Source organism: Trichomycterus rosablanca, unplaced genomic scaffold (assembly GCF_030014385.1).
Source record: "Trichomycterus rosablanca isolate fTriRos1 unplaced genomic scaffold, fTriRos1.hap1 scaffold_89, whole genome shotgun sequence".
Classification (NCBI taxonomy): domain Eukaryota; kingdom Metazoa; phylum Chordata; class Actinopteri; order Siluriformes; family Trichomycteridae; genus Trichomycterus; species Trichomycterus rosablanca.
Window position 1 is genome coordinate 71,647 of NW_026947258.1, and position 19,073 is coordinate 90,719.

Consider the following 19,073-nt stretch of genomic DNA (forward strand, 5'->3'; position numbering starts at 1 on the left):
CCTGGGCGACCGGCGAGCAGGGCTGGAGTTTCTCTTCATTCACGTACAAATCTTTCGCCTTTTACTAAAGATTTCCGTGGAGAGGAACGTTGACAAGTTCAACTTATTTTTTGAAGGCTTTGTCTTTGCAAAGCTGCTCTTTTGCTGGTGGAATGACAGAAGGTGTGTGGGCGTGAAGGCGGCCGGTCAGCGCCGTCCACTAGTCCGGACCCTCAAAAGGTAGGGCCCGTGGCCCGGCGCCTATTTCAGGTTATCGCTTCTCGGCCTTTTGGCTAAGATCAAGTGTAGTATCTGTTCTTATCAGTTTAATATCTGATACGTCCTCTACCCGAGGACCATATATTAAATGGATTTTTAGGCCTGGGAGTCGGAAGAGGGGCTTGCTCCGTCCACTCCACGCATCGACCAGGTATTGCATTGCCTCCTGGCACGGTGCACCCTCATAAACGGTCAAACGAAAGAGTAATTGACGAATGCTGGTGACTGGCCCCTGCTGGAAAGCTGTTGGGATTAGGGGTACGGCGCCTTAGACCTTTGCCTAGCCTAGGCCCGGGGTTTCCTCGGTCCTTTTGCGCTAGGGAGTCCCGCTTTTCCCGCTTTTTCATTTTCCCTCCATTTTACTTAAAAAAAAAAAAAAAAAAAAAAAAAAGGCGAAAGACTTAATTTTCCCCCACCCTGTGTTTCTCCAGGCAAAGGCTGTGCTGCCTCGTCACCCACCCGACGACCCAAGGGCGCTTTTGCTGCAGGTTTTCGTCGCTCTACCTCGAGCCCTCTTCCTTGAGCGGCCGGTGGCCTACGGAGGCCTGGGCGACCGGCGAGCAGGGCTGGAGTTTCTCTTCATTCACGTACAAATCTTTCGCCTTTTACTAAAGATTTCCGTGGAGAGGAACGTTGACAAGTTCAACTTATTTTTTGAAGGCTTTGTCTTTGCAAAGCTGCTCTTTTGCTGGTGGAATGACAGAAGGTGTGTGGGCGTGAAGGCGGCCGGTCAGCGCCGTCCACTAGTCCGGACCCTCAAAAGGTAGGGCCCGTGGCCCGGCGCCTATTTCAGGTTATCGCTTCTCGGCCTTTTGGCTAAGATCAAGTGTAGTATCTGTTCTTATCAGTTTAATATCTGATACGTCCTCTACCCGAGGACCATATATTAAATGGATTTTTAGGCCTGGGAGTCGGAAGAGGGGCTTGCTCCGTCCACTCCACGCATCGACCAGGTATTGCATTGCCTCCTGGCACGGTGCACCCTCATAAACGGTCAAACGAAAGAGTAATTGACGAATGCTGGTGACTGGCCCCTGCTGGAAAGCTGTTGGGATTAGGGGTACGGCGCCTTAGACCTTTGCCTAGCCTAGGCCCGGGGTTTCCTCGGTCCTTTTGCGCTAGGGAGTCCCGCTTTTCCCGCTTTTTCATTTTCCCTCCATTTTACTTAAAAAAAAAAAAAAAAAAAAAAAAAAGGCGAAAGACTTAATTTTCCCCCACCCTGTGTTTCTCCAGGCAAAGGCTGTGCTGCCTCGTCACCCACCCGACGACCCAAGGGCGCTTTTGCTGCAGGTTTTCGTCGCTCTACCTCGAGCCCTCTTCCTTGAGCGGCCGGTGGTCTACGGAGGCCTGGGCGACCGGCGAGCAGGGCTGGAGTTTCTCTTCATTCACGTACAAATCTTTCGCCTTTTACTAAAGATTTCCGTGGAGAGGAACGTTGACAAGTTCAACTTATTTTTTGAAGGCTTTGTCTTTGCAAAGCTGCTCTTTTGCTGGTGGAATGACAGAAGGTGTGTGGGCGTGAAGGCGGCCGGTCAGCGCCGTCCACTAGTCCGGACCCTCAAAAGGTAGGGCCCGTGGCCCGGCGCCTATTTCAGGTTATCGCTTCTCGGCCTTTTGGCTAAGATCAAGTGTAGTATCTGTTCTTATCAGTTTAATATCTGATACGTCCTCTACCCGAGGACCATATATTAAATGGATTTTTAGGCCTGGGAGTCGGAAGAGGGGCTTGCTCCGTCCACTCCACGCATCGACCAGGTATTGCATTGCCTCCTGGCACGGTGCACCCTCATAAACGGTCAAACGAAAGAGTAATTGACGAATGCTGGTGACTGGCCCCTGCTGGAAAGCTGTTGGGATTAGGGGTACGGCGCCTTAGACCTTTGCCTAGCCTAGGCCCGGGGTTTCCTCGGTCCTTTTGCGCTAGGGAGTCCCGCTTTTCCCGCTTTTTCATTTTCCCTCCATTTTACTTAAAAAAAAAAAAAAAAAAAAAAAAAAGGCGAAAGACTTAATTTTCCCCCACCCTGTGTTTCTCCAGGCAAAGGCTGTGCTGCCTCGTCACCCACCCGACGACCCAAGGGCGCTTTTGCTGCAGGTTTTCGTCGCTCTACCTCGAGCCCTCTTCCTTGAGCGGCCGGTGGTCTACGGAGGCCTGGGCGACCGGCGAGCAGGGCTGGAGTTTCTCTTCATTCACGTACAAATCTTTCGCCTTTTACTAAAGATTTCCGTGGAGAGGAACGTTGACAAGTTCAACTTATTTTTTGAAGGCTTTGTCTTTGCAAAGCTGCTCTTTTGCTGGTGGAATGACAGAAGGTGTGTGGGCGTGAAGGCGGCCGGTCAGCGCCGTCCACTAGTCCGGACCCTCAAAAGGTAGGGCCCGTGGCCCGGCGCCTATTTCAGGTTATCGCTTCTCGGCCTTTTGGCTAAGATCAAGTGTAGTATCTGTTCTTATCAGTTTAATATCTGATACGTCCTCTACCCGAGGACCATATATTAAATGGATTTTTAGGCCTGGGAGTCGGAAGAGGGGCTTGCTCCGTCCACTCCACGCATCGACCAGGTATTGCATTGCCTCCTGGCACGGTGCACCCTCATAAACGGTCAAACGAAAGAGTAATTGACGAATGCTGGTGACTGGCCCCTGCTGGAAAGCTGTTGGGATTAGGGGTACGGCGCCTTAGACCTTTGCCTAGCCTAGGCCCGGGGTTTCCTCGGTCCTTTTGCGCTAGGGAGTCCCGCTTTTCCCGCTTTTTCATTTTCCCTCCATTTTACTTAAAAAAAAAAAAAAAAAAAAAAAAAAAGGCGAAAGACTTAATTTTCCCCCACCCTGTGTTTCTCCAGGCAAAGGCTGTGCTGCCTCGTCACCCACCCGACGACCCAAGGGCGCTTTTGCTGCAGGTTTTCGTCGCTCTACCTCGAGCCCTCTTCCTTGAGCGGCCGGTGGCCTACGGAGGCCTGGGCGACCGGCGAGCAGGGCTGGAGTTTCTCTTCATTCACGTACAAATCTTTCGCCTTTTACTAAAGATTTCCGTGGAGAGGAACGTTGACAAGTTCAACTTATTTTTTGAAGGCTTTGTCTTTGCAAAGCTGCTCTTTTGCTGGTGGAATGACAGAAGGTGTGTGGGCGTGAAGGCGGCCGGTCAGCGCCGTCCACTAGTCCGGACCCTCAAAAGGTAGGGCCCGTGGCCCGGCGCCTATTTCAGGTTATCGCTTCTCGGCCTTTTGGCTAAGATCAAGTGTAGTATCTGTTCTTATCAGTTTAATATCTGATACGTCCTCTACCCGAGGACCATATATTAAATGGATTTTTAGGCCTGGGAGTCGGAAGAGGGGCTTGCTCCGTCCACTCCACGCATCGACCAGGTATTGCATTGCCTCCTGGCACGGTGCACCCTCATAAACGGTCAAACGAAAGAGTAATTGACGAATGCTGGTGACTGGCCCCTGCTGGAAAGCTGTTGGGATTAGGGGTACGGCGCCTTAGACCTTTGCCTAGCCTAGGCCCGGGGTTTCCTCGGTCCTTTTGCGCTAGGGAGTCCCGCTTTTCCCGCTTTTTCATTTTCCCTCCATTTTACTTAAAAAAAAAAAAAAAAAAAAAAAAAAAGGCGAAAGACTTAATTTTCCCCCACCCTGTGTTTCTCCAGGCAAAGGCTGTGCTGCCTCGTCACCCACCCGACGACCCAAGGGCGCTTTTGCTGCAGGTTTTCGTCGCTCTACCTCGAGCCCTCTTCCTTGAGCGGCCGGTGGCCTACGGAGGCCTGGGCGACCGGCGAGCAGGGCTGGAGTTTCTCTTCATTCACGTACAAATCTTTCGCCTTTTACTAAAGATTTCCGTGGAGAGGAACGTTGACAAGTTCAACTTATTTTTTGAAGGCTTTGTCTTTGCAAAGCTGCTCTTTTGCTGGTGGAATGACAGAAGGTGTGTGGGCGTGAAGGCGGCCGGTCAGCGCCGTCCACTAGTCCGGACCCTCAAAAGGTAGGGCCCGTGGCCCGGCGCCTATTTCAGGTTATCGCTTCTCGGCCTTTTGGCTAAGATCAAGTGTAGTATCTGTTCTTATCAGTTTAATATCTGATACGTCCTCTACCCGAGGACCATATATTAAATGGATTTTTAGGCCTGGGAGTCGGAAGAGGGGCTTGCTCCGTCCACTCCACGCATCGACCAGGTATTGCATTGCCTCCTGGCACGGTGCACCCTCATAAACGGTCAAACGAAAGAGTAATTGACGAATGCTGGTGACTGGCCCCTGCTGGAAAGCTGTTGGGATTAGGGGTACGGCGCCTTAGACCTTTGCCTAGCCTAGGCCCGGGGTTTCCTCGGTCCTTTTGCGCTAGGGAGTCCCGCTTTTCCCGCTTTTTCATTTTCCCTCCATTTTACTTAAAAAAAAAAAAAAAAAAAAAAAAAAGGCGAAAGACTTAATTTTCCCCCACCCTGTGTTTCTCCAGGCAAAGGCTGTGCTGCCTCGTCACCCACCCGACGACCCAAGGGCGCTTTTGCTGCAGGTTTTCGTCGCTCTACCTCGAGCCCTCTTCCTTGAGCGGCCGGTGGCCTACGGAGGCCTGGGCGACCGGCGAGCAGGGCTGGAGTTTCTCTTCATTCACGTACAAATCTTTCGCCTTTTACTAAAGATTTCCGTGGAGAGGAACGTTGACAAGTTCAACTTATTTTTTGAAGGCTTTGTCTTTGCAAAGCTGCTCTTTTGCTGGTGGAATGACAGAAGGTGTGTGGGCGTGAAGGCGGCCGGTCAGCGCCGTCCACTAGTCCGGACCCTCAAAAGGTAGGGCCCGTGGCCCGGCGCCTATTTCAGATTATCGCTTCTCGGCCTTTTGGCTAAGATCAAGTGTAGTATCTGTTCTTATCAGTTTAATATCTGATACGTCCTCTACCCGAGGACCATATATTAAATGGATTTTTAGGCCTGGGAGTCGGAAGAGGGGCTTGCTCCGTCCACTCCACGCATCGACCAGGTATTGCATTGCCTCCTGGCACGGTGCACCCTCATAAACGGTCAAACGAAAGAGTAATTGACGAATGCTGGTGACTGGCCCCTGCTGGAAAGCTGTTGGGATTAGGGGTACGGCGCCTTAGACCTTTGCCTAGCCTAGGCCCGGGGTTTCCTCGGTCCTTTTGCGCTAGGGAGTCCCCCTTTTCCCGCTTTTTCATTTTCCCTCCATTTTGCTTAAAAAAAAAAAAAAAAGGCGAAAGACTTAATTTTCCCCCTCCCTGTGTTTCTCCAGGCAAAGGCTGTGCTGCCTCGTCACCCACCCGACGACCCAAGGGCGCTTTTGCTGCAGGTTTTCGTCGCTCTACCTCGAGCCCTCTTCCTTGAGCGGCCGGTGGCCTACGGAGGCCTGGGCGACCGGCGAGCAGGGCTGGAGTTTCTCTTCATTCACGTACAAATCTTTCGCCTTTTACTAAAGATTTCCGTGGAGAGGAACGTTGACAAGTTCAACTTATTTTTTGAAGGCTTTGTCTTTGCAAAGCTGCTCTTTTGCTGGTGGAATGACAGAAGGTGTGTGGGCGTGAAGGCGGCCGGTCAGCGCCGTCCGCTAGTCCGGACCCTCAAAAGGTAGGGCCCGTGGCCCGGCGCCTATTTCAGGTTATCGCTTCTCGGCCTTTTGGCTAAGATCAAGTGTAGTATCTGTTCTTATCAGTTTAATATCTGATACGTCCTCTATCCGAGGACCATATATTAAATGGATTTTTAGGCCTGGGAGTCGAAAGAGGGGCTTGCTCCGTCCACTCCACGCATCGACCAGGTATTGCATTGCCTCCTGGCACGGTGCACCCTCATAAACGGTCAAACGAAAGAGTAATTGACGAATGCTGGTGACTGGCCCCTGCTGGAAAGCTGTTGGGATTAGGGGTACGGCGCCTTAGACCTTTGCCTAGCCTAGGCCCGGGGTTTCCTCGGTCCTTTTGCGCTAGGGAGTCCCCCTTTTCCCGCTTTTTCATTTTCCCTCCATTTTGCTTAAAAAAAAAAAAAAAAGGCGAAAGACTTAATTTTCCCCCTCCCTGTGTTTCTCCAGGCAAAGGCTGTGCTGCTTCGTCACCCACCCGACGACCCAAGGGCGCTTTTGCTGCAGGTTTTCGTCGCTCTACCTCGAGCCCTCTTCCTTGAGCGGCCGGTGGCCTACGGAGGCCCGGGCGACCGGCGAGCAGGGCTGGAGTTTCTCTTCATTCACGTACAAATCTTTCGCCTTTTACTAAAGATTTCCGTGGAGAGGAACGTTGACAAGTTCAACTTATTTTTTGAAGGCTTTGTCTTTGCAAAGCTGCTCTTTTGCTGGTGGAATGACAGAAGGTGTGTGGGCGTGAAGGCGGCCGGTCAGCGCCGTCCGCTAGTCCGGACCCTCAAAAGGTAGGGCCCGTGGCCCGGCGCCTATTTCAGGTTATCGCTTCTCGGCCTTTTGGCTAAGATCAAGTGTAGTATCTGTTCTTATCAGTTTAATATCTGATACGTCCTCTATCCGAGGACCATATATTAAATGGATTTTTAGGCCTGGGAGTCGAAAGAGGGGCTTGCTCCGTCCACTCCACGCATCGACCAGGTATTGCATTGCCTCCTGGCACGGTGCACCCTCATAAACGGTCAAACGAAAGAGTAATTGACGAATGCTGGTGACTGGCCCCTGCTGGAAAGCTGTTGGGATTAGGGGTACGGCGCCTTAGACCTTTGCCTAGCCTAGGCCCGGGGTTTCCTCGGTCCTTTTGCGCTAGGGAGTCCCCCTTTTCCCGCTTTTTCATTTTCCCTCCATTTTGCTTAAAAAAAAAAAAAAAAGGCGAAAGACTTAATTTTCCCCCTCCCTGTGTTTCTCCAGGCAAAGGCTGTGCTGCCTCGTCACCCACCCGACGACCCAAGGGCGCTTTTGCTGCAGGTTTTCGTCGCTCTACCTCGAGCCCTCTTCCTTGAGCGGCCGGTGGCCTACGGAGGCCTGGGCGACCGGCGAGCAGGGCTGGAGTTTCTCTTCATTCACGTACAAATCTTTCGCCTTTTACTAAAGATTTCCGTGGAGAGGAACGTTGACAAGTTCAACTTATTTTTTGAAGGCTTTGTCTTTGCAAAGCTGCTCTTTTGCTGGTGGAATGACAGAAGGTGTGTGGGCGTGAAGGCGGCCGGTCAGCGCCGTCCACTAGTCCGGACCCTCAAAAGGTAGGGCCCGTGGCCCGGCGCCTATTTCAGGTTATCGCTTCTCGGCCTTTTGGCTAAGATCAAGTGTAGTATCTGTTCTTATCAGTTTAATATCTGATACGTCCTCTACCCGAGGACCATATATTAAATGGATTTTTAGGCCTGGGAGTCGGAAGAGGGGCTTGCTCCGTCCACTCCACGCATCGACCAGGTATTGCATTGCCTCCTGGCACGGTGCACCCTCATAAACGGTCAAACGAAAGAGTAATTGACGAATGCTGGTGACTGGCCCCTGCTGGAAAGCTGTTGGGATTAGGGGTACGGCGCCTTAGACCTTTGCCTAGCCTAGGCCCGGGGTTTCCTCGGTCCTTTTGCGCTAGGGAGTCCCGCTTTTCCCGCTTTTTCATTTTCCCTCCATTTTACTTAAAAAAAAAAAAAAAAAAAAAAAAAAGGCGAAAGACTTAATTTTCCCCCACCCTGTGTTTCTCCAGGCAAAGGCTGTGCTGCCTCGTCACCCACCCGACGACCCAAGGGCGCTTTTGCTGCAGGTTTTCGTCGCTCTACCTCGAGCCCTCTTCCTTGAGCGGCCGGTGGCCTACGGAGGCCTGGGCGACCGGCGAGCAGGGCTGGAGTTTCTCTTCATTCACGTACAAATCTTTCGCCTTTTACTAAAGATTTCCGTGGAGAGGAACGTTGACAAGTTCAACTTATTTTTTGAAGGCTTTGTCTTTGCAAAGCTGCTCTTTTGCTGGTGGAATGACAGAAGGTGTGTGGGCGTGAAGGCGGCCGGTCAGCGCCGTCCACTAGTCCGGACCCTCAAAAGGTAGGGCCCGTGGCCCGGCGCCTATTTCAGGTTATCGCTTCTCGGCCTTTTGGCTAAGATCAAGTGTAGTATCTGTTCTTATCAGTTTAATATCTGATACGTCCTCTACCCGAGGACCATATATTAAATGGATTTTTAGGCCTGGGAGTCGGAAGAGGGGCTTGCTCCGTCCACTCCACGCATCGACCAGGTATTGCATTGCCTCCTGGCACGGTGCACCCTCATAAACGGTCAAACGAAAGAGTAATTGACGAATGCTGGTGACTGGCCCCTGCTGGAAAGCTGTTGGGATTAGGGGTACGGCGCCTTAGACCTTTGCCTAGCCTAGGCCCGGGGTTTCCTCGGTCCTTTTGCGCTAGGGAGTCCCGCTTTTCCCGCTTTTTCATTTTCCCTCCATTTTACTTAAAAAAAAAAAAAAAAAAAAAAAAAAAAGGCGAAAGACTTAATTTTCCCCCACCCTGTGTTTCTCCAGGCAAAGGCTGTGCTGCCTCGTCACCCACCCGACGACCCAAGGGCGCTTTTGCTGCAGGTTTTCGTCGCTCTACCTCGAGCCCTCTTCCTTGAGCGGCCGGTGGCCTACGGAGGCCTGGGCGACCGGCGAGCAGGGCTGGAGTTTCTCTTCATTCACGTACAAATCTTTCGCCTTTTACTAAAGATTTCCGTGGAGAGGAACGTTGACAAGTTCAACTTATTTTTTGAAGGCTTTGTCTTTGCAAAGCTGCTCTTTTGCTGGTGGAATGACAGAAGGTGTGTGGGCGTGAAGGCGGCCGGTCAGCGCCGTCCACTAGTCCGGACCCTCAAAAGGTAGGGCCCGTGGCCCGGCGCCTATTTCAGGTTATCGCTTCTCGGCCTTTTGGCTAAGATCAAGTGTAGTATCTGTTCTTATCAGTTTAATATCTGATACGTCCTCTACCCGAGGACCATATATTAAATGGATTTTTAGGCCTGGGAGTCGGAAGAGGGGCTTGCTCCGTCCACTCCACGCATCGACCAGGTATTGCATTGCCTCCTGGCACGGTGCACCCTCATAAACGGTCAAACGAAAGAGTAATTGACGAATGCTGGTGACTGGCCCCTGCTGGAAAGCTGTTGGGATTAGGGGTACGGCGCCTTAGACCTTTGCCTAGCCTAGGCCCGGGGTTTCCTCGGTCCTTTTGCGCTAGGGAGTCCCGCTTTTCCCGCTTTTTCATTTTCCCTCCATTTTACTTAAAAAAAAAAAAAAAAAAAAAAAAAAAAGGCGAAAGACTTAATTTTCCCCCACCCTGTGTTTCTCCAGGCAAAGGCTGTGCTGCCTCGTCACCCACCCGACGACCCAAGGGCGCTTTTGCTGCAGGTTTTCGTCGCTCTACCTCGAGCCCTCTTCCTTGAGCGGCCGGTGGCCTACGGAGGCCTGGGCGACCGGCGAGCAGGGCTGGAGTTTCTCTTCATTCACGTACAAATCTTTCGCCTTTTACTAAAGATTTCCGTGGAGAGGAACGTTGACAAGTTCAACTTATTTTTTGAAGGCTTTGTCTTTGCAAAGCTGCTCTTTTGCTGGTGGAATGACAGAAGGTGTGTGGGCGTGAAGGCGGCCGGTCAGCGCCGTCCACTAGTCCGGATCCTCAAAAGGTAGGGCCAGTGGCCCGGCGCCTATTTCAGGTTATCGCTTCTCGGCCTTTTGGCTAAGATCAAGTGTAGTATCTGTTCTTATCAGTTTAATATCTGATACGTCCTCTACCCGAGGACCATATATTAAATGGATTTTTAGGCCTGGGAGTCGGAAGAGGGGCTTGCTCCGTCCACTCCACGCATCGACCAGGTATTGCATTGCCTCCTGGCACGGTGCACCCTCATAAACGGTCAAACGAAAGAGTAATTGACGAATGCTGGTGACTGGCCCCTGCTGGAAAGCTGTTGGGATTAGGGGTATGGCGCCTTAGACCTTTGCCTAGCCTAGGCCCGGGGTTTCCTCGGTCCTTTTGCGCTAGGGAGTCCCGCTTTTCCCGCTTTTTCATTTTCCCTCCATTTTACTTAAAAAAAAAAAAAAAAAGAAAAGGCGAAAAACTTAATTTTCCCCCACCCTGTGTTTCTCCAGGCAAAGGCTGTGCTGCCTCGTCACCCACCCGACGACCCAAGGGCGCTTTTGCTGCAGGTTTTCGTCGCTCTACCTCGAGCCCTCTTCCTTGAGCGGCCGGTGGCCTACGGAGGCCTGGGCGACCGGCGAGCAGGGCTGGAGTTTCTCTTCATTCACGTACAAATCTTTCGCCTTTTACTAAAGATTTCCGTGGAGAGGAACGTTGACAAGTTCAACTTATTTTTTGAAGGCTTTGTCTTTGCAAAGCTGCTCTTTTGCTGGTGGAATGACAGAAGGTGTGTGGGCGTGAAGGCGGCCGGTCAGCGCCGTCCACTAGTCCGGATCCTCAAAAGGTAGGGCCAGTGGCCCGGCGCCTATTTCAGGTTATCGCTTCTCGGCCTTTTGGCTAAGATCAAGTGTAGTATCTGTTCTTATCAGTTTAATATCTGATACGTCCTCTACCCGAGGACCATATATTAAATGGATTTTTAGGCCTGGGAGTCGGAAGAGGGGCTTGCTCCGTCCACTCCACGCATCGACCAGGTATTGCATTGCCTCCTGGCACGGTGCACCCTCATAAACGGTCAAACGAAAGAGTAATTGACGAATGCTGGTGACTGGCCCCTGCTGGAAAGCTGTTGGGATTAGGGGTACGGCGCCTTAGACCTTTGCCTAGCCTAGGCCCGGGGTTTCCTCGGTCCTTTTGCGCTAGGGAGTCCCGCTTTTCCCGCTTTTTCATTTTCCCTCCATTTTACTTAAAAAAAAAAAAAAAAAAAAAAAGGCGAAAGACTTAATTTTCCCCCACCCTGTGTTTCTCCAGGCAAAGGCTGTGCTGCCTCGTCACCCACCCGACGACCCAAGGGCGCTTTTGCTGCAGGTTTTCGTCGCTCTACCTCGAGCCCTCTTCCTTGAGCGGCCGGTGGCCTACGGAGGCCTGGGCGACCGGCGAGCAGGGCTGGAGTTTCTCTTCATTCACGTACAAATCTTTCGCCTTTTACTAAAGATTTCCGTGGAGAGGAACGTTGACAAGTTCAACTTATTTTTTGAAGGCTTTGTCTTTGCAAAGCTGCTCTTTTGCTGGTGGAATGACAGAAGGTGTGTGGGCGTGAAGGCGGCCGGTCAGCGCCGTCCACTAGTCCGGATCCTCAAAAGGTAGGGCCCGTGGCCCGGCGCCTATTTCAGGTTATCGCTTCTCGGCCTTTTGGCTAAGATCAAGTGTAGTATCTGTTCTTATCAGTTTAATATCTGATACGTCCTCTACCCGAGGACCATATATTAAATGGATTTTTAGGCCTGGGAGTCGGAAGAGGGGCTTGCTCCGTCCACTCCACGCATCGACCAGGTATTGCATTGCCTCCTGGCACGGTGCACCCTCATAAACGGTCAAACGAAAGAGTAATTGACGAATGCTGGTGACTGGCCCCTGCTGGAAAGCTGTTGGGATTAGGGGTATGGCGCCTTAGACCTTTGCCTAGCCTAGGCCCGGGGTTTCCTCGGTCCTTTTGCGCTAGGGAGTCCCGCTTTTCCCGCTTTTTCATTTTCCCTCCATTTTACTTAAAAAAAAAAAAAAAAAGAAAAGGCGAAAAACTTAATTTTCCCCCACCCTGTGTTTCTCCAGGCAAAGGCTGTGCTGCCTCGTCACCCACCCGACGACCCAAGGGCGCTTTTGCTGCAGGTTTTCGTCGCTCTACCTCGAGCCCTCTTCCTTGAGCGGCCGGTGGCCTACGGAGGCCTGGGCGACCGGCGAGCAGGGCTGGAGTTTCTCTTCATTCACGTACAAATCTTTCGCCTTTTACTAAAGATTTCCGTGGAGAGGAACGTTGACAAGTTCAACTTATTTTTTGAAGGCTTTGTCTTTGCAAAGCTGCTCTTTTGCTGGTGGAATGACAGAAGGTGTGTGGGCGTGAAGGCGGCCGGTCAGCGCCGTCCACTAGTCCGGATCCTCAAAAGGTAGGGCCCGTGGCCCGGCGCCTATTTCAGGTTATCGCTTCTCGGCCTTTTGGCTAAGATCAAGTGTAGTATCTGTTCTTATCAGTTTAATATCTGATACGTCCTCTACCCGAGGACCATATATTAAATGGATTTTTAGGCCTGGGAGTCGGAAGAGGGGCTTGCTCTGTCCACTCCACGCATCGACCAGGTATTGCATTGCCTCCTGGCACGGTGCACCCTCATAAACGGTCAAACGAAAGAGTAATTGACGAATGCTGGTGACTGGCCCCTGCTGGAAAGCTGTTGGGATTAGGGGTACGGCGCCTTAGACCTTTGCCTAGCCTAGGCCCGGGGTTTCCTCGGTCCTTTTGCGCTAGGGAGTCCCGCTTTTCCCGCTTTTTCATTTTCCCTCCATTTTACTTTAAAAAAAAAAAAAAAAAAAAAAAAAGGCGAAAGACTTAATTTTCCCCCACCCTGTGTTTCTCCAGGCAAAGGCTGTGCTGCCTCGTCACCCACCCGACGACCCAAGGGCGCTTTTGCTGCAGGTTTTCGTCGCTCTACCTCGAGCCCTCTTCCTTGAGCGGCCGGTGGCCTACGGAGGCCTGGGCGACCGGCGAGCAGGGCTGGAGTTTCTCTTCATTCACGTACAAATCTTTCGCCTTTTACTAAAGATTTCCGTGGAGAGGAACGTTGACAAGTTCAACTTATTTTTTGAAGGCTTTGTCTTTGCAAAGCTGCTCTTTTGCTGGTGGAATGACAGAAGGTGTGTGGGCGTGAAGGCGGCCGGTCAGCGCCGTCCACTAGTCCGGATCCTCAAAAGGTAGGGCCCGTGGCCCGGCGCCTATTTCAGGTTATCGCTTCTCGGCCTTTTGGCTAAGATCAAGTGTAGTATCTGTTCTTATCAGTTTAATATCTGATACGTCCTCTACCCGAGGACCATATATTAAATGGATTTTTAGGCCTGGGAGTCGGAAGAGGGGCTTGCTCCGTCCACTCCACGCATCGACCAGGTATTGCATTGCCTCCTGGCACGGTGCACCCTCATAAACGGTCAAACGAAAGAGTAATTGACGAATGCTGGTGACTGGCCCCTGCTGGAAAGCTGTTGGGATTAGGGGTATGGCGCCTTAGACCTTTGCCTAGCCTAGGCCCGGGGTTTCCTCGGTCCTTTTGCGCTAGGGAGTCCCGCTTTTCCCGCTTTTTCATTTTCCCTCCATTTTACTTAAAAAAAAAAAAAAAAAGAAAAGGCGAAAAACTTAATTTTCCCCCACCCTGTGTTTCTCCAGGCAAAGGCTGTGCTGCCTCGTCACCCACCCGACGACCCAAGGGCGCTTTTGCTGCAGGTTTTCGTCGCTCTACCTCGAGCCCTCTTCCTTGAGCGGCCGGTGGCCTACGGAGGCCTGGGCGACCGGCGAGCAGGGCTGGAGTTTCTCTTCATTCACGTACAAATCTTTCGCCTTTTACTAAAGATTTCCGTGGAGAGGAACGTTGACAAGTTCAACTTATTTTTTGAAGGCTTTGTCTTTGCAAAGCTGCTCTTTTGCTGGTGGAATGACAGAAGGTGTGTGGGCGTGAAGGCGGCCGGTCAGCGCCGTCCACTAGTCCGGATCCTCAAAAGGTAGGGCCCGTGGCCCGGCGCCTATTTCAGGTTATCGCTTCTCGGCCTTTTGGCTAAGATCAAGTGTAGTATCTGTTCTTATCAGTTTAATATCTGATACGTCCTCTACCCGAGGACCATATATTAAATGGATTTTTAGGCCTGGGAGTCGGAAGAGGGGCTTGCTCCGTCCACTCCACGCATCGACCAGGTATTGCATTGCCTCCTGGCACGGTGCACCCTCATAAACGGTCAAACGAAAGAGTAATTGACGAATGCTGGTGACTGGCCCCTGCTGGAAAGCTGTTGGGATTAGGGGTACGGCGCCTTAGACCTTTGCCTAGCCTAGGCCCGGGGTTTCCTCGGTCCTTTTGCGCTAGGGAGTCCCGCTTTTCCCGCTTTTTCATTTTCCCTCCATTTTACTTAAAAAAAAAAAAAAAAAAAAAAAGGCGAAAAACTTAATTTTCCCCCACCCTGTGTTTCTCCAGGCAAAGGCTGTGCTGCCTCGTCACCCACCCGACGACCCAAGGGCGCTTTTGCTGCAGGTTTTCGTCGCTCTACCTCGAGCCCTCTTCCTTGAGCGGCCGGTGGCCTACGGAGGCCTGGGCGACCGGCGAGCAGGGCTGGAGTTTCTCTTCATTCACGTACAAATCTTTCGCCTTTTACTAAAGATTTCCGTGGAGAGGAACGTTGACAAGTTCAACTTATTTTTTGAAGGCTTTGTCTTTGCAAAGCTGCTCTTTTGCTGGTGGAATGACAGAAGGTGTGTGGGCGTGAAGGCGGCCGGTCAGCGCCGTCCACTAGTCCGGATCCTCAAAAGGTAGGGCCCGTGGCCCGGCGCCTATTTCAGGTTATCGCTTCTCGGCCTTTTGGCTAAGATCAAGTGTAGTATCTGTTCTTATCAGTTTAATATCTGATACGTCCTCTACCCGAGGACCATATATTAAATGGATTTTTAGGCCTGGGAGTCGGAAGAGGGGCTTGCTCCGTCCACTCCACGCATCGACCAGGTATTGCATTGCCTCCTGGCACGGTGCACCCTCATAAACGGTCAAACGAAAGAGTAATTGACGAATGCTGGTGACTGGCCCCTGCTGGAAAGCTGTTGGGATTAGGGGTATGGCGCCTTAGACCTTTGCCTAGCCTAGGCCCGGGGTTTCCTCGGTCCTTTTGCGCTAGGGAGTCCCGCTTTTCCCGCTTTTTCATTTTCCCTCCATTTTACTTAAAAAAAAAAAAAAAAAGAAAAGGCGAAAAACTTAATTTTCCCCCACCCTGTGTTTCTCCAGGCAAAGGCTGTGCTGCCTCGTCACCCACCCGACGACCCAAGGGCGCTTTTGCTGCAGGTTTTCGTCGCTCTACCTCGAGCCCTCTTCCTTGAGCGGCCGGTGGCCTACGGAGGCCTGGGCGACCGGCGAGCAGGGCTGGAGTTTCTCTTCATTCACGTACAAATCTTTCGCCTTTTACTAAAGATTTCCGTGGAGAGGAACGTTGACAAGTTCAACTTATTTTTTGAAGGCTTTGTCTTTGCAAAGCTGCTCTTTTGCTGGTGGAATGACAGAAGGTGTGTGGGCGTGAAGGCGGCCGGTCAGCGCCGTCCACTAGTCCGGATCCTCAAAAGGTAGGGCCCGTGGCCCGGCGCCTATTTCAGGTTATCGCTTCTCGGCCTTTTGGCTAAGATCAAGTGTAGTATCTGTTCTTATCAGTTTAATATCTGATACGTCCTCTACCCGAGGACCATATATTAAATGGATTTTTAGGCCTGGGAGTCGGAAGAGGGGCTTGCTCCGTCCACTCCACGCATCGACCAGGTATTGCATTGCCTCCTGGCACGGTGCACCCTCATAAACGGTCAAACGAAAGAGTAATTGACGAATGCTGGTGACTGGCCCCTGCTGGAAAGCTGTTGGGATTAGGGGTACGGCGCCTTAGACCTTTGCCTAGCCTAGGCCCGGGGTTTCCTCGGTCCTTTTGCGCTAGGGAGTCCCGCTTTTCCCGCTTTTTCATTTTCCCTCCATTTTACTTAAAAAAAAAAAAAAAAAGAAAAGGCGAAAAACTTAATTTTCCCCCACCCTGTGTTTCTCCAGGCAAAGGCTGTGCTGCCTCGTCACCCACCCGACGACCCAAGGGCGCTTTTGCTGCAGGTTTTCGTCGCTCTACCTCGAGCCCTCTTCCTTGAGCGGCCGGTGGCCTACGGAGGCCTGGGCGACCGGCGAGCAGGGCTGGAGTTTCTCTTCATTCACGTACAAATCTTTCGCCTTTTACTAAAGATTTCCGTGGAGAGGAACGTTGACAAGTTCAACTTATTTTTTGAAGGCTTTGTCTTTGCAAAGCTGCTCTTTTGCTGGTGGAATGACAGAAGGTGTGTGGGCGTGAAGGCGGCCGGTCAGCGCCGTCCACTAGTCCGGATCCTCAAAAGGTAGGGCCCGTGGCCCGGCGCCTATTTCAGGTTATCGCTTCTCGGCCTTTTGGCTAAGATCAAGTGTAGTATCTGTTCTTATCAGTTTAATATCTGATACGTCCTCTACCCGAGGACCATATATTAAATGGATTTTTAGGCCTGGGAGTCGGAAGAGGGGCTTGCTCCGTCCACTCCACGCATCGACCAGGTATTGCATTGCCTCCTGGCACGGTGCACCCTCATAAACGGTCAAACGAAAGAGTAATTGACGAATGCTGGTGACTGGCCCCTGCTGGAAAGCTGTTGGGATTAGGGGTACGGCGCCTTAGACCTTTGCCTAGCCTAGGCCCGGGGTTTCCTCGGTCCTTTTGCGCTAGGGAGTCCCGCTTTTCCCGCTTTTTCATTTTCCCTCCATTTTACTTAAAAAAAAAAAAAAAAAAAAAAAGGCGAAAAACTTAATTTTCCCCCACCCTGTGTTTCTCCAGGCAAAGGCTGTGCTGCCTCGTCACCCACCCGACGACCCAAGGGCGCTTTTGCTGCAGGTTTTCGTCGCTCTACCTCGAGCCCTCTTCCTTGAGCGGCCGGTGGCCTACGGAGGCCTGGGCGACCGGCGAGCAGGGCTGGAGTTTCTCTTCATTCACGTACAAATCTTTCGCCTTTTACTAAAGATTTCCGTGGAGAGGAACGTTGACAAGTTCAACTTATTTTTTGAAGGCTTTGTCTTTGCAAAGCTGCTCTTTTGCTGGTGGAATGACAGAAGGTGTGTGGGCGTGAAGGCGGCCGGTCAGCGCCGTCCACTAGTCCGGATCCTCAAAAGGTAGGGCCCGTGGCCCGGCGCCTATTTCAGGTTATCGCTTCTCGGCCTTTTGGCTAAGATCAAGTGTAGTATCTGTTCTTATCAGTTTAATATCTGATACGTCCTCTACCCGAGGACCATATATTAAATGGATTTTTAGGCCTGGGAGTCGGAAGAGGGGCTTGCTCCGTCCACTCCACGCATCGACCAGGTATTGCATTGCCTCCTGGCACGGTGCACCCTCATAAACGGTCAAACGAAAGAGTAATTGACGAATGCTGGTGACTGGCCCCTGCTGGAAAGCTGTTGGGATTAGGGGTACGGCGCCTTAGACCTTTGCCTAGCCTAGGCCCGGGGTTTCCTCGGTCCTTTTGCGCTAGGGAGTCCCGCTTTTCCCGCTTTTTCATTTTCCCTCCATTTTACTTAAAAAAAAAAAAAAAAAGAAAAGGCGAAAAACTTAATTTTCCCCCACCCTGTGTTTCTCCAGGCAAAGGCTGTGCTGCCTCGTCACCCACCCGACGACCCAAGGGCGCTTTTGCTGCAGGTTTTCGTCGCTCTACCTCGAGCCCTCTTCCTTGAGCGGCCGGTGGCCTACGGAGGCCTGGGCGACCGGCGAGCAGGGCTGGAGTTTCTCTTCATTCACGTACAAATCTTTCGCCTTTTACTAAAGATTTCCGTGGAGAGGAACGTTGACAAGTTCAACTTATTTTTTGAAGGCTTTGTCTTTGCAAAGCTGCTCTTTTGCTGGTGGAATGACAGAAGGTGTGTGGGCGTGAAGGCGGCCGGTCAGCGCCGTCCACTAGTCCGGATCCTCAAAAGGTAGGGCCCGTGGCCCGGCGCCTATTTCAGGTTATCGCTTCTCGGCCTTTTGGCTAAGATCAAGTGTAGTATCTGTTCTTATCAGTTTAATATCTGATACGTCCTCTACCCGAGGACCATATATTAAATGGATTTTTAGGCCTGGGAGTCGGAAGAGGGGCTTGCTCCGTCCACTCCACGCATCGACCAGGTATTGCATTGCCTCCTGGCACGGTGCACCCTCATAAACGGTCAAACGAAAGAGTAATTGACGAATGCTGGTGACTGGCCCCTGCTGGAAAGCTGTTGGGATTAGGGGTACGGCGCCTTAGACCTTTGCCTAGCCTAGGCCCGGGGTTTCCTCGGTCCTTTTGCGCTAGGGAGTCCCGCTTTTCCCGCTTTTTCATTTTCCCTCCATTTTACTTAAAAAAAAAAAAAAAAAAAAAAGGCGAAAAACTTAATTTTCCCCCACCCTGTGTTTCTCCAGGCAAAGGCTGTGCTGCCTCGTCACCCACCCGACGACCCAAGGGCGCTTTTGCTGCAGGTTTTCGTCGCTCTACCTCGAGCCCTCTTCCTTGAGCGGCCGGTGGCCTACGGAGGCCTGGGCGACCGGCAAGCAGGGCTGGAGTTTCTCTTCATTCACGTACAAATCTTTCGCCTTTTACTAAAGATTTCCGTGGAGAGGAACGTTGACAAGTTCAACTTATTTTTTGAAGGCTTTGTCTTTGCAAAGCTGCTCTTTTGCTGGTGGAATGACAGAAGGTGTGTGGGCGTGAAGGCGGCCGGTCAGCGCCGTCCACTAGTCCGGATCCTCAAAAGGTAGGGCCCGTGGCCCGGCGCCTATTTCAGGTTATCGCTTCTCGGCCTTTTGGCTAAGATCAAGTGTAGTATCTGTTCTTATCAGTTTAATATCTGATACGTCCTCTACCCGAGGACCATATATTAAATGGATTTTTAGGCCTGGGAGTCGGAAGAGGGGCTTGCTCCGTCCACTCCACGCATCGACCAGGTATTGCATTGCCTCCTGGCACGGTGCACCCTCATAAACGGTCAAACGAAAGAGTAATTGACGAATGCTGGTGACTGGCCCCTGCTGGAAAGCTGTTGGGATTAGGGGTACGGCGCCTTAGACCTTTGCCTAGCCTAGGCCCGGGGTTTCCTCGGTCCTTTTGCGCTAGGGAGTCCCGCTTTTCCCGCTTTTTCATTTTCCCTCCATTTTACTTAAAAAAAAAAAAAAAAAGAAAAGGCGAAAAACTTAATTTTCCCCCACCCTGTGTTTCTCCAGGCA

The 19,073-nt window shown here is 51.7% G+C and overlaps 48 non-coding genes across 48 annotated transcripts; all 48 read left to right on the forward strand.

Annotated features, from left to right (window-relative positions):
• Positions 1–20: 20 nt before the first annotated feature.
• On the forward strand, positions 21–135 carry LOC134308580 (U5 spliceosomal RNA). Its single transcript, XR_010010820.1, has one exon. It is a non-coding gene; the product is annotated as a U5 spliceosomal RNA (small nuclear RNA).
• Positions 136–252: 117 nt separating this feature from the next.
• Positions 253–443, forward strand: LOC134308574 (U2 spliceosomal RNA). The gene has a single exon (XR_010010815.1). It is a non-coding gene; the product is annotated as a U2 spliceosomal RNA (small nuclear RNA).
• A 379-nt stretch (positions 444–822) lies between these two features.
• On the forward strand, positions 823–937 carry LOC134308581 (U5 spliceosomal RNA). The gene has a single exon (XR_010010821.1). It is a non-coding gene; the product is annotated as a U5 spliceosomal RNA (small nuclear RNA).
• Positions 938–1,054: 117 nt separating this feature from the next.
• On the forward strand, positions 1,055–1,245 carry LOC134308586 (U2 spliceosomal RNA). Its single transcript, XR_010010826.1, has one exon. It is a non-coding gene; the product is annotated as a U2 spliceosomal RNA (small nuclear RNA).
• Positions 1,246–1,624: 379 nt separating this feature from the next.
• On the forward strand, positions 1,625–1,739 carry LOC134308582 (U5 spliceosomal RNA). The gene has a single exon (XR_010010822.1). It is a non-coding gene; the product is annotated as a U5 spliceosomal RNA (small nuclear RNA).
• A 117-nt stretch (positions 1,740–1,856) lies between these two features.
• Positions 1,857–2,047, forward strand: LOC134308599 (U2 spliceosomal RNA). The gene has a single exon (XR_010010838.1). It is a non-coding gene; the product is annotated as a U2 spliceosomal RNA (small nuclear RNA).
• Positions 2,048–2,426: 379 nt separating this feature from the next.
• Positions 2,427–2,541, forward strand: LOC134308583 (U5 spliceosomal RNA). The gene has a single exon (XR_010010823.1). It is a non-coding gene; the product is annotated as a U5 spliceosomal RNA (small nuclear RNA).
• Positions 2,542–2,658: 117 nt separating this feature from the next.
• LOC134308611 (U2 spliceosomal RNA) lies at positions 2,659–2,849 on the forward strand. The gene has a single exon (XR_010010849.1). It is a non-coding gene; the product is annotated as a U2 spliceosomal RNA (small nuclear RNA).
• Positions 2,850–3,229: 380 nt separating this feature from the next.
• LOC134308584 (U5 spliceosomal RNA) lies at positions 3,230–3,344 on the forward strand. Its single transcript, XR_010010824.1, has one exon. It is a non-coding gene; the product is annotated as a U5 spliceosomal RNA (small nuclear RNA).
• A 117-nt stretch (positions 3,345–3,461) lies between these two features.
• LOC134308622 (U2 spliceosomal RNA) lies at positions 3,462–3,652 on the forward strand. The gene has a single exon (XR_010010860.1). It is a non-coding gene; the product is annotated as a U2 spliceosomal RNA (small nuclear RNA).
• Positions 3,653–4,032: 380 nt separating this feature from the next.
• On the forward strand, positions 4,033–4,147 carry LOC134308585 (U5 spliceosomal RNA). The gene has a single exon (XR_010010825.1). It is a non-coding gene; the product is annotated as a U5 spliceosomal RNA (small nuclear RNA).
• A 117-nt stretch (positions 4,148–4,264) lies between these two features.
• On the forward strand, positions 4,265–4,455 carry LOC134308634 (U2 spliceosomal RNA). Its single transcript, XR_010010871.1, has one exon. It is a non-coding gene; the product is annotated as a U2 spliceosomal RNA (small nuclear RNA).
• Positions 4,456–4,834: 379 nt separating this feature from the next.
• LOC134308587 (U5 spliceosomal RNA) lies at positions 4,835–4,949 on the forward strand. The gene has a single exon (XR_010010827.1). It is a non-coding gene; the product is annotated as a U5 spliceosomal RNA (small nuclear RNA).
• Positions 4,950–5,066: 117 nt separating this feature from the next.
• Positions 5,067–5,257, forward strand: LOC134308646 (U2 spliceosomal RNA). Its single transcript, XR_010010882.1, has one exon. It is a non-coding gene; the product is annotated as a U2 spliceosomal RNA (small nuclear RNA).
• A 369-nt stretch (positions 5,258–5,626) lies between these two features.
• Positions 5,627–5,741, forward strand: LOC134308588 (U5 spliceosomal RNA). Its single transcript, XR_010010828.1, has one exon. It is a non-coding gene; the product is annotated as a U5 spliceosomal RNA (small nuclear RNA).
• A 117-nt stretch (positions 5,742–5,858) lies between these two features.
• Positions 5,859–6,049, forward strand: LOC134308317 (U2 spliceosomal RNA). The gene has a single exon (XR_010010586.1). It is a non-coding gene; the product is annotated as a U2 spliceosomal RNA (small nuclear RNA).
• Positions 6,050–6,418: 369 nt separating this feature from the next.
• Positions 6,419–6,533, forward strand: LOC134308589 (U5 spliceosomal RNA). The gene has a single exon (XR_010010829.1). It is a non-coding gene; the product is annotated as a U5 spliceosomal RNA (small nuclear RNA).
• A 117-nt stretch (positions 6,534–6,650) lies between these two features.
• Positions 6,651–6,841, forward strand: LOC134308328 (U2 spliceosomal RNA). The gene has a single exon (XR_010010597.1). It is a non-coding gene; the product is annotated as a U2 spliceosomal RNA (small nuclear RNA).
• Positions 6,842–7,210: 369 nt separating this feature from the next.
• LOC134308590 (U5 spliceosomal RNA) lies at positions 7,211–7,325 on the forward strand. Its single transcript, XR_010010830.1, has one exon. It is a non-coding gene; the product is annotated as a U5 spliceosomal RNA (small nuclear RNA).
• Positions 7,326–7,442: 117 nt separating this feature from the next.
• On the forward strand, positions 7,443–7,633 carry LOC134308658 (U2 spliceosomal RNA). Its single transcript, XR_010010893.1, has one exon. It is a non-coding gene; the product is annotated as a U2 spliceosomal RNA (small nuclear RNA).
• Positions 7,634–8,012: 379 nt separating this feature from the next.
• Positions 8,013–8,127, forward strand: LOC134308592 (U5 spliceosomal RNA). Its single transcript, XR_010010831.1, has one exon. It is a non-coding gene; the product is annotated as a U5 spliceosomal RNA (small nuclear RNA).
• Positions 8,128–8,244: 117 nt separating this feature from the next.
• LOC134308669 (U2 spliceosomal RNA) lies at positions 8,245–8,435 on the forward strand. The gene has a single exon (XR_010010904.1). It is a non-coding gene; the product is annotated as a U2 spliceosomal RNA (small nuclear RNA).
• A 381-nt stretch (positions 8,436–8,816) lies between these two features.
• LOC134308594 (U5 spliceosomal RNA) lies at positions 8,817–8,931 on the forward strand. Its single transcript, XR_010010833.1, has one exon. It is a non-coding gene; the product is annotated as a U5 spliceosomal RNA (small nuclear RNA).
• A 117-nt stretch (positions 8,932–9,048) lies between these two features.
• On the forward strand, positions 9,049–9,239 carry LOC134308681 (U2 spliceosomal RNA). The gene has a single exon (XR_010010916.1). It is a non-coding gene; the product is annotated as a U2 spliceosomal RNA (small nuclear RNA).
• Positions 9,240–9,620: 381 nt separating this feature from the next.
• Positions 9,621–9,735, forward strand: LOC134308595 (U5 spliceosomal RNA). Its single transcript, XR_010010834.1, has one exon. It is a non-coding gene; the product is annotated as a U5 spliceosomal RNA (small nuclear RNA).
• Positions 9,736–9,852: 117 nt separating this feature from the next.
• On the forward strand, positions 9,853–10,043 carry LOC134308693 (U2 spliceosomal RNA). The gene has a single exon (XR_010010927.1). It is a non-coding gene; the product is annotated as a U2 spliceosomal RNA (small nuclear RNA).
• A 375-nt stretch (positions 10,044–10,418) lies between these two features.
• LOC134308596 (U5 spliceosomal RNA) lies at positions 10,419–10,533 on the forward strand. The gene has a single exon (XR_010010835.1). It is a non-coding gene; the product is annotated as a U5 spliceosomal RNA (small nuclear RNA).
• A 117-nt stretch (positions 10,534–10,650) lies between these two features.
• Positions 10,651–10,841, forward strand: LOC134308705 (U2 spliceosomal RNA). Its single transcript, XR_010010938.1, has one exon. It is a non-coding gene; the product is annotated as a U2 spliceosomal RNA (small nuclear RNA).
• A 376-nt stretch (positions 10,842–11,217) lies between these two features.
• On the forward strand, positions 11,218–11,332 carry LOC134308597 (U5 spliceosomal RNA). Its single transcript, XR_010010836.1, has one exon. It is a non-coding gene; the product is annotated as a U5 spliceosomal RNA (small nuclear RNA).
• Positions 11,333–11,449: 117 nt separating this feature from the next.
• On the forward strand, positions 11,450–11,640 carry LOC134308717 (U2 spliceosomal RNA). The gene has a single exon (XR_010010950.1). It is a non-coding gene; the product is annotated as a U2 spliceosomal RNA (small nuclear RNA).
• A 375-nt stretch (positions 11,641–12,015) lies between these two features.
• Positions 12,016–12,130, forward strand: LOC134308598 (U5 spliceosomal RNA). Its single transcript, XR_010010837.1, has one exon. It is a non-coding gene; the product is annotated as a U5 spliceosomal RNA (small nuclear RNA).
• A 117-nt stretch (positions 12,131–12,247) lies between these two features.
• On the forward strand, positions 12,248–12,438 carry LOC134308273 (U2 spliceosomal RNA). Its single transcript, XR_010010543.1, has one exon. It is a non-coding gene; the product is annotated as a U2 spliceosomal RNA (small nuclear RNA).
• A 379-nt stretch (positions 12,439–12,817) lies between these two features.
• Positions 12,818–12,932, forward strand: LOC134308600 (U5 spliceosomal RNA). Its single transcript, XR_010010839.1, has one exon. It is a non-coding gene; the product is annotated as a U5 spliceosomal RNA (small nuclear RNA).
• A 117-nt stretch (positions 12,933–13,049) lies between these two features.
• On the forward strand, positions 13,050–13,240 carry LOC134308730 (U2 spliceosomal RNA). Its single transcript, XR_010010961.1, has one exon. It is a non-coding gene; the product is annotated as a U2 spliceosomal RNA (small nuclear RNA).
• Positions 13,241–13,615: 375 nt separating this feature from the next.
• On the forward strand, positions 13,616–13,730 carry LOC134308601 (U5 spliceosomal RNA). Its single transcript, XR_010010840.1, has one exon. It is a non-coding gene; the product is annotated as a U5 spliceosomal RNA (small nuclear RNA).
• Positions 13,731–13,847: 117 nt separating this feature from the next.
• LOC134308742 (U2 spliceosomal RNA) lies at positions 13,848–14,038 on the forward strand. The gene has a single exon (XR_010010973.1). It is a non-coding gene; the product is annotated as a U2 spliceosomal RNA (small nuclear RNA).
• Positions 14,039–14,414: 376 nt separating this feature from the next.
• LOC134308602 (U5 spliceosomal RNA) lies at positions 14,415–14,529 on the forward strand. Its single transcript, XR_010010841.1, has one exon. It is a non-coding gene; the product is annotated as a U5 spliceosomal RNA (small nuclear RNA).
• A 117-nt stretch (positions 14,530–14,646) lies between these two features.
• On the forward strand, positions 14,647–14,837 carry LOC134308754 (U2 spliceosomal RNA). Its single transcript, XR_010010985.1, has one exon. It is a non-coding gene; the product is annotated as a U2 spliceosomal RNA (small nuclear RNA).
• A 375-nt stretch (positions 14,838–15,212) lies between these two features.
• Positions 15,213–15,327, forward strand: LOC134308603 (U5 spliceosomal RNA). The gene has a single exon (XR_010010842.1). It is a non-coding gene; the product is annotated as a U5 spliceosomal RNA (small nuclear RNA).
• A 117-nt stretch (positions 15,328–15,444) lies between these two features.
• LOC134308765 (U2 spliceosomal RNA) lies at positions 15,445–15,635 on the forward strand. Its single transcript, XR_010010996.1, has one exon. It is a non-coding gene; the product is annotated as a U2 spliceosomal RNA (small nuclear RNA).
• Positions 15,636–16,010: 375 nt separating this feature from the next.
• LOC134308604 (U5 spliceosomal RNA) lies at positions 16,011–16,125 on the forward strand. The gene has a single exon (XR_010010843.1). It is a non-coding gene; the product is annotated as a U5 spliceosomal RNA (small nuclear RNA).
• A 117-nt stretch (positions 16,126–16,242) lies between these two features.
• LOC134308155 (U2 spliceosomal RNA) lies at positions 16,243–16,433 on the forward strand. The gene has a single exon (XR_010010433.1). It is a non-coding gene; the product is annotated as a U2 spliceosomal RNA (small nuclear RNA).
• Positions 16,434–16,809: 376 nt separating this feature from the next.
• On the forward strand, positions 16,810–16,924 carry LOC134308605 (U5 spliceosomal RNA). The gene has a single exon (XR_010010844.1). It is a non-coding gene; the product is annotated as a U5 spliceosomal RNA (small nuclear RNA).
• Positions 16,925–17,041: 117 nt separating this feature from the next.
• LOC134308166 (U2 spliceosomal RNA) lies at positions 17,042–17,232 on the forward strand. Its single transcript, XR_010010444.1, has one exon. It is a non-coding gene; the product is annotated as a U2 spliceosomal RNA (small nuclear RNA).
• A 375-nt stretch (positions 17,233–17,607) lies between these two features.
• Positions 17,608–17,722, forward strand: LOC134308606 (U5 spliceosomal RNA). The gene has a single exon (XR_010010845.1). It is a non-coding gene; the product is annotated as a U5 spliceosomal RNA (small nuclear RNA).
• A 117-nt stretch (positions 17,723–17,839) lies between these two features.
• Positions 17,840–18,030, forward strand: LOC134308178 (U2 spliceosomal RNA). The gene has a single exon (XR_010010455.1). It is a non-coding gene; the product is annotated as a U2 spliceosomal RNA (small nuclear RNA).
• Positions 18,031–18,405: 375 nt separating this feature from the next.
• Positions 18,406–18,520, forward strand: LOC134308608 (U5 spliceosomal RNA). Its single transcript, XR_010010846.1, has one exon. It is a non-coding gene; the product is annotated as a U5 spliceosomal RNA (small nuclear RNA).
• Positions 18,521–18,637: 117 nt separating this feature from the next.
• Positions 18,638–18,828, forward strand: LOC134308190 (U2 spliceosomal RNA). The gene has a single exon (XR_010010466.1). It is a non-coding gene; the product is annotated as a U2 spliceosomal RNA (small nuclear RNA).
• The last annotated feature ends 245 nt before the right edge of the window (positions 18,829–19,073 follow it).